The following is an 11,827-nucleotide window of genomic DNA, read 5'->3' as shown; positions in this document are numbered from 1 at the left end:
TTATTAACCCCCTCCTCTTTTCTCCCCCCCCCGGCTTTATTAACACCCTCCTCTTTCTTCCCCCCCCCCCTCGGCTTTATTAACACCCTCCTCTTTCTTCCCCCCCCCCCCCCCTCGGCTTTATTAACACCCTCCTCTTTCTTCCCCCAGGTCACAGTCTCTGAATAAGGGGTAGGCCATTGAGGACTGAGATGAGGAGAAATTTCTTCACTCAGAGGGTGGTGAATCTTTGGAATTCTCTACCCTAGAGGACAGTGGAGGCTCAGTCATTGAGTATATTCAAAACAGAGATCGATAGATTTCTAGATATTAAAGGCATCAAGGGATATGGGGATGGTGCAGGAAAATGACATTGAGGTGGAAGATCAGCCATGATTTTGTTGAATGGTGGAGCAGGCTCGAGGGGCCGGATGGCCTACTCCTGCTCGCTCTTCTTATGTTCTTATTTGGGATCTTTCTTTAGTTTGTCCATTCGAGGAGTTAGATAACAGACTTTCTCCTGTGAATATAAAGCTGGATGTGTTTACTTGTTCATCTTTTATTCAATACATTTGCTGAGTGGATTTAAATTGAAGACAAGATTCCCAGGCCTGATGCTCTATTCGCACATCGAAGGTGAGCGAGATGCTGTGGGACACACAATAAGTCCAGTCGCTGCAAGTGATTCACAGACTGGGTTTTGTGTTTAGTGATCCCGGGCGTGTTACTGATACCTTCCCTGGGTCCCAAGGCCAGGAGAGGCAGTCTGGAAGGTATGGGGAGCTGGGACTTGTCCATGAGAGTAACTGAAGGTATGAGAATTGAAATAATCCAGAGTAATAATCAGGTGTCATCTGTTGCTCTCGTCTGGGTCAGGAGGCCGTGAGTTCAAGTCCTACTCCAGAGACTTGAGCACATGATCTAGGCTGACACTCCAGTGCTGTACGCTGGGAGTGCTGCACTGTCGGAGATGCCATCTTTCAGATGAGATGTTAAACCAAGGCCACGTCTGCCCTCTCAGGTGGACGTAAAAGATCCCATGATCCTATTTTGAAGAAGAGCAGAGGAGTTCTCCTCGGTGCCCTGGCCAATATTTATCCCTCAACCAACACAGTAAAACAGGTTACCCGGTCATGATCACATTGCTGTTTGTGGGACCTTGCTGTGTGCAAATTGGCTGCAGCATTTTCTACATTACAACAGTCACTGCACTTCATTGGCTATAAAGCGCATTGGAACATCCTGAAAGGTGCTATAGAAATGCACGTCTTTCTTTAACCAAAGGGGAAGTTGGTAACAGGACATCAATTAGACTGCTCTTATCTTAAGAGACGTCAAGGACTCGACACACTGTGTGTTTGAAACAAAGCTGGTTTATCTCTCTTGGCATCTTCCCAAGGGCCCATCGAGGCCTCCTTACGAGCAGCAACCCCAACTGCCCCATCCTACTCTCTCACCGACCTACCCGCCCAGTGGAGGCTAATCTTTCCAATCTCCTTCCCGTCCCTCTCACCCCTCCCAGCGCTGACCCTGTGGACTCTGCCAGTGGATCAGCTATCTCTGCCTCTCCCTCCAGAATGTAAGTTTGCTTCTGAACAAAGCCCTCCCTTGCCATCCCTGAGCTTATTGTGGATGATTACATTGACATCATGGCCTTGATGGAAACCTGGCTGGCGAGTGATGATACCTTCTCCCTTAATGAAGCCTCCCTGCCTGGCTATATCTTCCACCACTTGCCCCGTCCAGACCGCCACGGTGGCGGTGTGGCCCTCATCACCAAATCACAGCTTGGTCTGTCCCCCTAATTCTCTGGCACCTTCTCCTCCTTTGAGAATCTCACCTTGTTCCACCCCTCGTTTAAAATCCTTGTTCTCCACCGCCCTCCCAAGTACCACGCCAAGTTTCTCAACGAGGTATCATCACTGCTTTCCTTCCTCAGACTCTGCACTGAGCGACTGCTCATCCTTGGTGATTTCAACCTCCATCTCAACTCAACACGCTCTCTCTCCTCTGAATTCACTGCCCTCCTATCCTCCCTGAATCTCTCCCTTCATATAACTCCCCTACCCATATTCACGACCATTCCTCGACCTTGCCATCTCATAGAAACATAGAAAATAGGAGCAAGAGTAGGCCATTCGGCCCTTCGGGCCTACTCCACCATTCAAAATGATCATGGCTGATCGTCTAACTCAGTACCCTGTTCCCGCTTTTCCCCCATATCCTTTGATCCCTTTAGCATTAAGAAATATATCTATCTCCTTCTTGAATACATCTAATGACTTGGCCTCCACTGCCTTCTGTGGTAGAGAATTCCACAGGTTCACCACCCTCTGAGTGAAGAAATTTCTCCTCATCTCTGTTCTAAATGGCATACCCTGTATCCTGAGACTGTGACCCCTGGTTCTGGACTCCCCAGCCATCGGGAACATCCTCCCTGCATCTAGTCTCTCTAGTCCTGTTAGAATTTTATATATTTCGATGAGATCACCTCTCATTCTTCAAAGCTCTAGTGAATATAGGCCAATCTCTCCTCATACGTCAGTCCTGCCATCCCAGGAATCAGTCTGGTAAACCTTCGATGCACTCTCTCCATGGCAAGGACATCCTGCCTCAGATAAGGAGACCAAAACTGCACACAATACTCCAGATGTGGTCTCACCAAGGCCCTGTATAACTGCAGTAAGACATCCCTGCTTCTGCACTCAAATCCTCTTGCAATGAAGGCCAACATACCATTTGCCTTCTTAACTGCTTGCTGCACCTGAATGCTCGCTTTCAGCGACTGGTGTACATGGACACCAAGGTCTCGCTGCACCTCCCCTTTTCCCAATCTATCACCATTCAGATAATCTGCCTTTCTGTTTTTACAACCAAAGTGGATAACCTCACATTTATCCACGTTATACTGCATCTGCCATGTTCTTGCCCACTCACCCAACTTGTCTAAATCACATTGGAGCCTCTTTGCATCCTCCTCACAGCTCACATTCCAACCCAGCTTTGTGTCATCTGCAAACTTGGAAATTTAGTTCCCTCATCCAAATCATTGATATATATTGTGAATAGCTGGGGCCCAAGCACTGATCCCTGCGGTACCCCATTAGTCACTGCCTGCCACATGGAAAAAGACCCGTTTATTTCTACTCTCTGTTTCCTGTCTGTCAACCAATTCTCAATCCATGCCAGTATATTCCCCCCAATCCCATGTGCTTTAATTTTGCACACTAAACTCTTGTGTGGGACCTTATCAAAAGCCTTCTGAAAATCCAAATACACCACATCCACTGGTTCTCTCCTATCTATTCTACTAGTTACAGCCTCAAAAAACTCCAGTAGATTTGTTAAGCATGATTTCCCTTTCATAAACCCATGCTGACTTTGTCCAATCCCGTTAATGCCCTCCAAGTGTTCTGTTATCACATCTTTTATAATAGACTGTAGCATTTTCCCCACTACTGATGTTAGGCTAACTGGTCTGTAATTCCCTGTGTTTTCTCTCCCTCCTTTTTTAAATAGCGGGGTTACATTTACCACCCTCTAATCTGTAGGAACTGTTCCAGAGTCTATAGAATTTTGGAAGATGATCACCAATGCATCCACTATTTCCAGGGCCACTTCCTTTAGTACTCTGGGATGTGGATTATCAGGCCCTGGGGATTTGTCAGCCTTTATCCCCGTTAATTTCCCTTGCACTATTTTTCGACTCATATTGGTTTCCTTCAGTTCCTCCCTCTCAATAGACCCTTGGTTCCCTAACATTTCTGGCAGGTTATTTGTATCCTCCTTTGTGAAGACAGAACCAAAGTATGTGTTTAATTGTTCTGCCATTTCTTTGTTCCCCATTATAATTTCCCCCATTTCTGATTTGTGTCGTCACTAATCTTTTTCTCTTGACATATTTATAGAAGCTTTTACAGTCAGTTTTTATGTTCCCTGCTAGTTTAGTCTCATACTCTATTTTTCCCCTCTTAATCAATCTCTTTGTCCTCCTTTGCTGAATTCTAAACTGGTCCCAATCCTCAGGCTTCCTGCTTTTTCTGGCAATTTTATATGCCTCCTCTTTGGATCTAATACTATCCCTAATTTCTTATGTAAGCCACGGTTGAGCCACCTTTCCTGTTTTATTTTTGCGCCAGACAGGAATGAATAATTGTTGTAATTCCTGCACACGTTCTTTAAATATTAGCCAATGCCTATCCACCATCATCCCTTTTCGTAAAGTTCCCAAATCTATCATAGCCAACTCGCACCTCATACTTTCGTAATTTCCATTATTGAGATTCAGGACCCTAGTTTCGGATTCAACTACTTCACTCCATCTTAATGGCCCCAAAGGACCCCTGCTCTACCTGCACAGTCCTTTTACTCTGTCGGGCGGTCACCCATTTCCTTTCTGCCTGCGTAATCTTTAACTGCGGTGTGACCACCTCACTGAACGTGCTATCCACGATATTCTCACGTGGCCTCTCTACTCCCATAGTGTCAACCATGGATAAGGCCATCCCTGATTCCTTCGTTGTATCCCTCTCCACCCACATCCCCCTTCCCCCACCCAACCTCATTTCCTTCTGTGGCCGCCCCTGGAAAATATTCTTCCCCCAAGTCACTTACAACGGCATTTTCAAATTCCCAACTGTCCAGCTTTGGCCCTCCATTCACCACCACATTTCTGCAGCTACCGATCTGCTCAATCACACCCTCACCTCCATGTTTAATGCTCCTTTCCTCACTGAAACCATTACGCTCTCTCACTCTGGCCATTCCTCCTGGTACTGTCCTCATCTCCATTCCCTTAAGTCCAAACGTGAACGTTTATGGTGGACCACATAAAGCACTATCAGGTCCTGCTGTCCTCTGCCAAAACTGCTCACTATCCCAGGATCATCCTGGAATGCAAAGATAACCCTCGGCTTCTTTTCTCCACTACAAACTGTCTTCTTAAATCCCTCTCCCCTGCCTCCTCCATCCTCACCTCTAGCAACAAGTGCAAGGAGTTCATGGACGACTTTGTCACTAAGATTGAGACCATCCATTCAGCTGCCTCTGCCGCTTCCCTCCTTTCCCCAGCCCATCAAGCCAAACTTTCCCTACGCTTCCCCCCGCCTTAGCTCTGAACTTGCATCTTTCTCTAGTTTCCCCCCTATCTCCCCTCATGCCCCCTGCGAGCTCATCTTGTTCATGAGACCGAATGTTGTTCCCTTGACCCTAATCCTTCCAATCTGCTGACCACCCAACTTCTCTTGCTTCCGCCATGTTAATTGTTATTGTCAATGGTTCCCTCTCCTCTGATACTGCTCCCCTCAAAAAAAAAAAAAATCCTTGACCCCTCTGTCCTAGATATGGCCTGATACAAATTAAAATTTTGACCCTGGTCCTCCCTAACCAATTTTATTTGAATCAACTGTTAACTGGAACAAAATGTATTCCTTTCATCATCTTATAAACCTCAATCAGATCACCCCTAATTCTGCCCTTCTCTAAAGTGTAGATTCCCAGCACTTTTAGCCTATCTTGATAACTAAGATGCTTTAAACTGGGAAACAGTCTCGTGGCCCTCCTCTGCACCCTTTCCAAAGCCTTAATATCACCCACCGTTTGAGGAGACCAAAACTGGACACAGTATTCCAACTGAGGCCTGACTAAGGTCGCATACAAGGACAAAAGAGTGTGTTTTGTCTTATAGTCAATTGTCCTATGAATGCTGTCTAATGCCCTAAATTCACTCTAGCTATTGTTTCACAGCATTGTTCATGAACCTTTAGAGATATATTCACTAGAATGCCCAGATTTCTTTCTTTCTCCACCTGCTTTAATGCTTTTCCCTGAAGCGTTTCTGTATGTTGAACATTCGCCCTGCCCACATGCATAACACTGCACTTCTCCATAATAAACATCATTAGCCAGTCACAAGCCGAATCCCCCAACTCTTCAAGATCTGCCTGAAGCAGTCGAGCATCGTCTTCAGTCCTGACACTCGCACAGATCTTGGAAGTATCTGCAAGTTTGCAGATTGTGCCCCCAACACCTACATCGAGATCATTAATAAAAATAGTAATGATCAATGGTCCTAACACCGATCCCTGTGGGACACCACTGGTGACCGGTCTCCAAACACATCCAGATCCATCAATAACTACTTTCTGCCTACCGCCTTCCAGCCAGTTCTCAATCCAGCTCAATATATGACCACTAATACCGGTGGCTTCAATCTGCAGAGAAACTTCTGTTGCAGTACCTTGTCAAAAGCTTTTTCCACTTAAACTTCCAAAATGTCGACTGGGCTTCCCTCATCCACCATCTTGGTGACTTCTTCAAAACATGTAATCAAATTTGTAAGACATGACCTTTTTTTGAAGCCATATTGGTTGTCCCCAGTATGTCCCTCTCTATCCAAGTAATCATATATTGCATCCCGAGTGATTCCCTGAAGCATCTTTCCTATTACTGGTGTTAAACTAATGGACCAATAGTTACTCGGGTCCATATTGTCTCCTTTGTTAAAACCATTCACATCACAATATACTATCTTTAAATTAAACTGTCCCCTGGGCAAAGGCCCGAGCATTAATCCACCCCTTGGGCCCCGTAGGCCCGAGCATTAATCCACCCCTTGGGCCCCGTAGGCCCAAGCATTAATCCACCCCCTGAGCTCCGTAGGCCCGAGCATTAATCCGCCCCGTTGGCCTGAGCATTAATCCACCCCTTGGGCCCCGTCGGCCCGAGAATTAATCCACCCCTTGGGCCCCGTTGGCCTGAACATTAATCCACCCTTGAGCCCCGTAGGCCCGAGTATTAATCCACCCATTGAGCTCCGTAGCCCCGAGGATTAATCCACCCCTTGGGCCCCGTAGTCCAGAGTATTAATCCGCTCCCTGGGCCCCGTAGCCCTGAGCATTAATCCACCACTTGGGCCCCGTCGGCCTGAGTATTAATCCACCACTTGGGCCCCATAGGCCTGAGTATTATTCCACGCCCTGGGTCCCATAGGCCCGACTATTAATCCACCCCCTGGGTCCCATAAGCCTGAGTATTAATCCACCCCTTCAGCCCTGTAGGCCCAAGTATTAATCCACCCCTTCAGCCCTGTAGGCCCAAGTATTAATCCACCCCTTCAGCCCTATAGGCCCGAGTATTAATCCACCCCTTGGGCCCCATAGGTCCGAGTATTAATCCACCCCTGCTGTACATACACAGTTACAGCCCAGAAAAAGGCTGTTTCACCTAACTGGTCTCTGCCGGTGTTTATACTCGTTTTGGATACTGTTGGCGGAGATGGCTCACCAGGGGAAGGTGGCAGTGGCCAGGTTCATGGCACCGTGGCTGGCTCTGCTGCACAGGAGGGCAGGAAAAAGAGTGGCAGAGCTATAGTGATAGGGGACTCGATTGTAAGGGGAATAGACAGGCGTTTCTGCGGACGCAACCGAGACTCCAGGATGGTATGTTGCCTCCCTGGTGCAAGGGTCAAGGATGTCTCGGAGCGGCTGCAGGACATTCTGGACATTCTGGAGGGGGGAGGGTGAACAGCCAGTTGTCGTGGTGCATATAGGCACCAACGATATAGGTAAAAAACAGGATGAGGTCCTACAAGCTGAATTTAGGGAGTTAGGAGTTAAACTAAAGAGTAGGACCTCAAAGGTAGTAATCTCAGGATTGCTACCAGTGCCACGGGTTAGTCAGAGTAGGAATGACAGGATAGCTAAGATGAATACGTGGCTTGAGAGATGGTGCAAGCTGGAGGGATTCAAATTCCTGGGCCATTGGAACCGGTTCTGGGGGAGGTGGGACCAGTACAAATTGGACGGTCTGCATCTGGGCAGGACTGGAACCAATGTCCTAGGGGGAGTGTTTGCCAGTGCTGTTGGGGAGGGTTTAAACTAATGTGGCAGGGGGATGGGAACCGATGCAGGAAGTCAGTGGGAAATAAAGTGGTGACAGAAACAAAAGGCAGTAAGGGAGAGTGTACAGAACATGACCGGACAGATGGTCTGAGAAAGCAGGGCAAAGACCAAGGGAAGTCTAGATTAAACTGCATTTATTTCAATGCAAGAAGTCTGATGGGCAAGGCAGATGAACTCAGGGCATGGATGGGTACATGGGACTGGGATGTTATAGCTATTACTGAAACATGGCTAAGGGAGGGGCAGGACTGGCAGCTCAATGTTCCAGGGTACAGATGCTATAGGAAAGATAGAGCAGGAGGTAAGAGAGGAGGGGGAGTTGCGTTCTTGATTAGGGAGAACATCACGGCAGTAGTGAGAGGGGATATATCCGAGGGTTCGCCCACTGAGTCCATATGGGTAGAACTGAAAAATAAGAAGGGAGAGATCACTTTGATAGGATTGTACTACAGACCCCCAAATAGTCAACGGGAAATTGAGGAGCAAATATGTAAGGAGATTACAGACAGCTGCAAGAAAAATAGGGTGGTAATAGTAGGGGACTTTAACTTTCCCAACATTGACTGGGACAGCCATAGCATTAGGGGCTTGGATGGAGAGAAATTTGTTGAGTGTATTCAGGAGGAATTTCTCATTCAGTATGTGGATGGCCCGACTAGAGAGGGGGCAAAACTTGACCTCCTCTTGGGAAATAAGGAAGGGCAGGTGACAGAAGTGTTAGTGAGGGATCACTTTGGGACCAGTGATCATAATTCCATTAGTTTTAAGATAGCTATGGAGAAGGATAGGTCTGGCCCAAAAGTTAAAATTCTAAATTGGGGAAAGGCCAATTTTGATGGTATTAGACAGGAACTTTCAGAAGTTGATTGGGAGAGTCTGTTGGCAGGCAAAGGGACGTCTGGTAAGTGGGAGGCTTTCAAAAGTGTGTTAACCAGGGTTCAGGGTAAGCACATTCCTTATAAAGTGAAGGGCAAGGCTGGTAGAAGTAGGGAACCTTGGATGACTCGGGAGATTGAGGCACTAGTCAAAAATAAGAAGGAGGCATATGACATGCATAGGCAGCTGGGATCAAGTGGATCCCTTGAAGAGTATAGAGATTGCCGGAGTAGAGTTAAGAGAGAAATCAGGAGGGCAAAAAGGGGATATGAGATTGCTTTGGCAGATCAGGCAAAGGTGAATCCAAAGAGCTTCTACAAATACATAAAGGGCAAAAGGGTAACTAGGGAGAGAGTAGGGCCTCTTAAGGATCAACAAGGTCATCTATGTGCGGAACCACAAGAGATGGGTGAGATCCTGAATGAATATTTCACATCGGTATTTACGGTTGAGAAAGGCATGGATGTTAGGGAACTTGGGGAAATAAATAGTGATGTCTTGAGGAGTGTACATATTACAGAGAGGGAGGTGCTGGAAGTCTTAACGCGCATCAAGGTAGATAAATCTCCGGGACCTGATGAAATGTATCCCAGGACGTTATGGGAGGTTAGGGAGGAAATTGCGGGTCCCCTAGCAGAGATATTTGAATCATCCACCGCTACAGGTGAGGTGCCTGAAGATTGGAGGGTAGCAAATGTTGTGCCTTTGTTTAAGAAGGGCGGCAGGGAAAAGCCTGGGAACTACAGACCAGTGAGCCTGACATCTGTAGTGGGTAAGTTGTTAGAGGGTATTCTGAGGGACAGAATCTACAGGCATTTGGAGAGGCAGGGACTAATTAGGAACAGTCAGCATGGTTTTGGGAGAGGAAAATCATGTCTCACGAATTTGATTGAGTTTTTTGAAGGGGTAACCAAGAAGATAGATGAGGGCTGTGCAGTAGACGTGGTCTACATGGACTTCAGCAAAGCATTTGACAAGGTACCGCATGGTAGGTTGTTACATAAGGTTAAATCTCATGGGATCCAAGGTGAGGTAGCCAATTGGATACAAAATTGGCTTGACGACAGAAGACAGAGGGTGGTTGTCGAGGGTTGTTTTTCAAACTGGATGCCTGTGTCCAGCGGTGTGCCTCAGGGATCGGTGCTGGGTCCGCTGTTATTTGTTATTTATATTAATGATTTGGATGAGAATTTAGGAGGCATGGTTAGTAAGTTTGCAGATGACACCAAGATTGGTGGCATTGTGGACAGTGAAGAAGGTTATCTGGGATTGCAACGGGATCTTGATAAATTGGGCCAGTGGGCCGATGAATGGCAGATGGAGTTTAATTTAGATAAATGTGAGGTGATGCATTTTGGTAGATCGAATCGGGCCAGGACCTACTCCGTTAATGGTAGGGCGTTGGGGAGAGTTATAGAACAAAGAGATCTAGGAGTACAGATTCATAGCTCCTTGAAAGTGGAGTCACAGGTGGATAGGGTGGTGAAGAAGGCATTCAGCATGCTTGGTTTCATTGGTCAGAACAATGAATGCAGGAGTTGGGATGTCTTGTTGAAGTTGTACAGGGCATTGGTGAGGCCACACTTGGAGTACTGTGTACAGTTCTGGTCACCCTATTATAGAAAGGATATTATTAAACTAGAAAGAGTGCAGAAAAGATTTACTAGGATGCTACCGGGACTTGATGGTTTGACTTACAGGGAGAGGTTAGACAGACTGGGACTTTATTCCCTGGAGAGTAGGAGGTTAAGGGGTGATCTTATAGAAGTCTATAAAATAATGAGGGGCATAGATAAGGTCGATAGTCAAAATCTTTTCCCAAAGGTAGGGGAGTCTATAACGAGGGGGTACAGATTTAAGGTGAGAGGGGAGAGATACAAAAGGATCCAGAGGGGCAATTTTTTCACTCAAAGGGTGGTGAGTGTCTGGAACGAGCTGCCAGAGGCAGTAGTAGAGGCGGGTACAATTTTGTCTTTTAAAAAGCATTTGGACAGTTACATGGGGAAGATGGGTATCGAGGGATATGGGCCAAGTGCAGGCAATTGGGACTAGCTTAGTGGTATAAACTGTGCGACATGGACATGTTGGGCCGAAGGGCCTGTTTCCATGTTGTAACTTCTATGATTCTATGATTCTATGTGTCTCCTCCCACTCTAATTACCTCTTCCCACCCTGTCCCAATATCCCTCTGTTCCCTTCTCCCTGACGGATGCACCAAGCCTCTCCTTAAATGCATCATGGATTTCTGCTTCAACCACTCCATGTGGCGGTGAGTTCCACATTCTCACCAGTCTCTGTGTAAAGAAATTCTTCCTAAATTCTTTATTTCATCTGTTAGTGACTATCTTATATCGTTACCCCCTTGTTCTGACTCACCCATAAGTGGAAACGGTTTGTCCACATCCACCCTATCGAACCCCCTCATAACTTTAAAGACCTCTATCAGGTCTCCTCTTAGTCTTCTCTTTCCCAGAGAAAAGAGCCCCAGCCTGGTCAATCCTTCCTGATAGTTGCATCCTCTCAATTCTGGAAACATCTTTGTAAATCATTGCTGCACTTTCTCCAGTACTTCAATATCCCTTTCTTTAACGTGGAGACCAGAACTGCACACAGTATTCCAAGTGTGGTGTAACTATGGTTCTATATAATTTTAACATTACCTCCCTGATTTTTGAATTCTTATCTAGGAATGAAACAGACAACTTTTTGGCCTTCTCAACCTGTGTTGCTACTTTTAGTAATTTATGTGTCTGTATTCCCAGATCTTTTTGCTCCTCTACTCCATTTAGTTTCTTACCTTCTGAGGAATAAGTGGCCTCCTTAATCCTCCGACCAAAATGAACCACCTCACATTTCACTATATTGAATTTCATCTGCCCAGTCTGAAAGTCTGTTTGTGTTCCTGTATTTTGGTGCCGATCTCCACATTATTAGTTTCCCACCGAATTTAGTGTCATCCGCAAATTGCACCAACGTACCTCCAATTTCTGAGTCCAAATCATGGTGAACAACAGTGGTCCCAGCACGGACCCCTGCAGGACATCACTTCTCACTTTCTCCCCGTACCAGAA

This window comes from Heptranchias perlo, chromosome 2, assembly GCF_035084215.1.
Source record: "Heptranchias perlo isolate sHepPer1 chromosome 2, sHepPer1.hap1, whole genome shotgun sequence".
Classification (NCBI taxonomy): domain Eukaryota; kingdom Metazoa; phylum Chordata; class Chondrichthyes; order Hexanchiformes; family Hexanchidae; genus Heptranchias; species Heptranchias perlo.
This window is presented reverse-complemented; position numbering follows the sequence as displayed.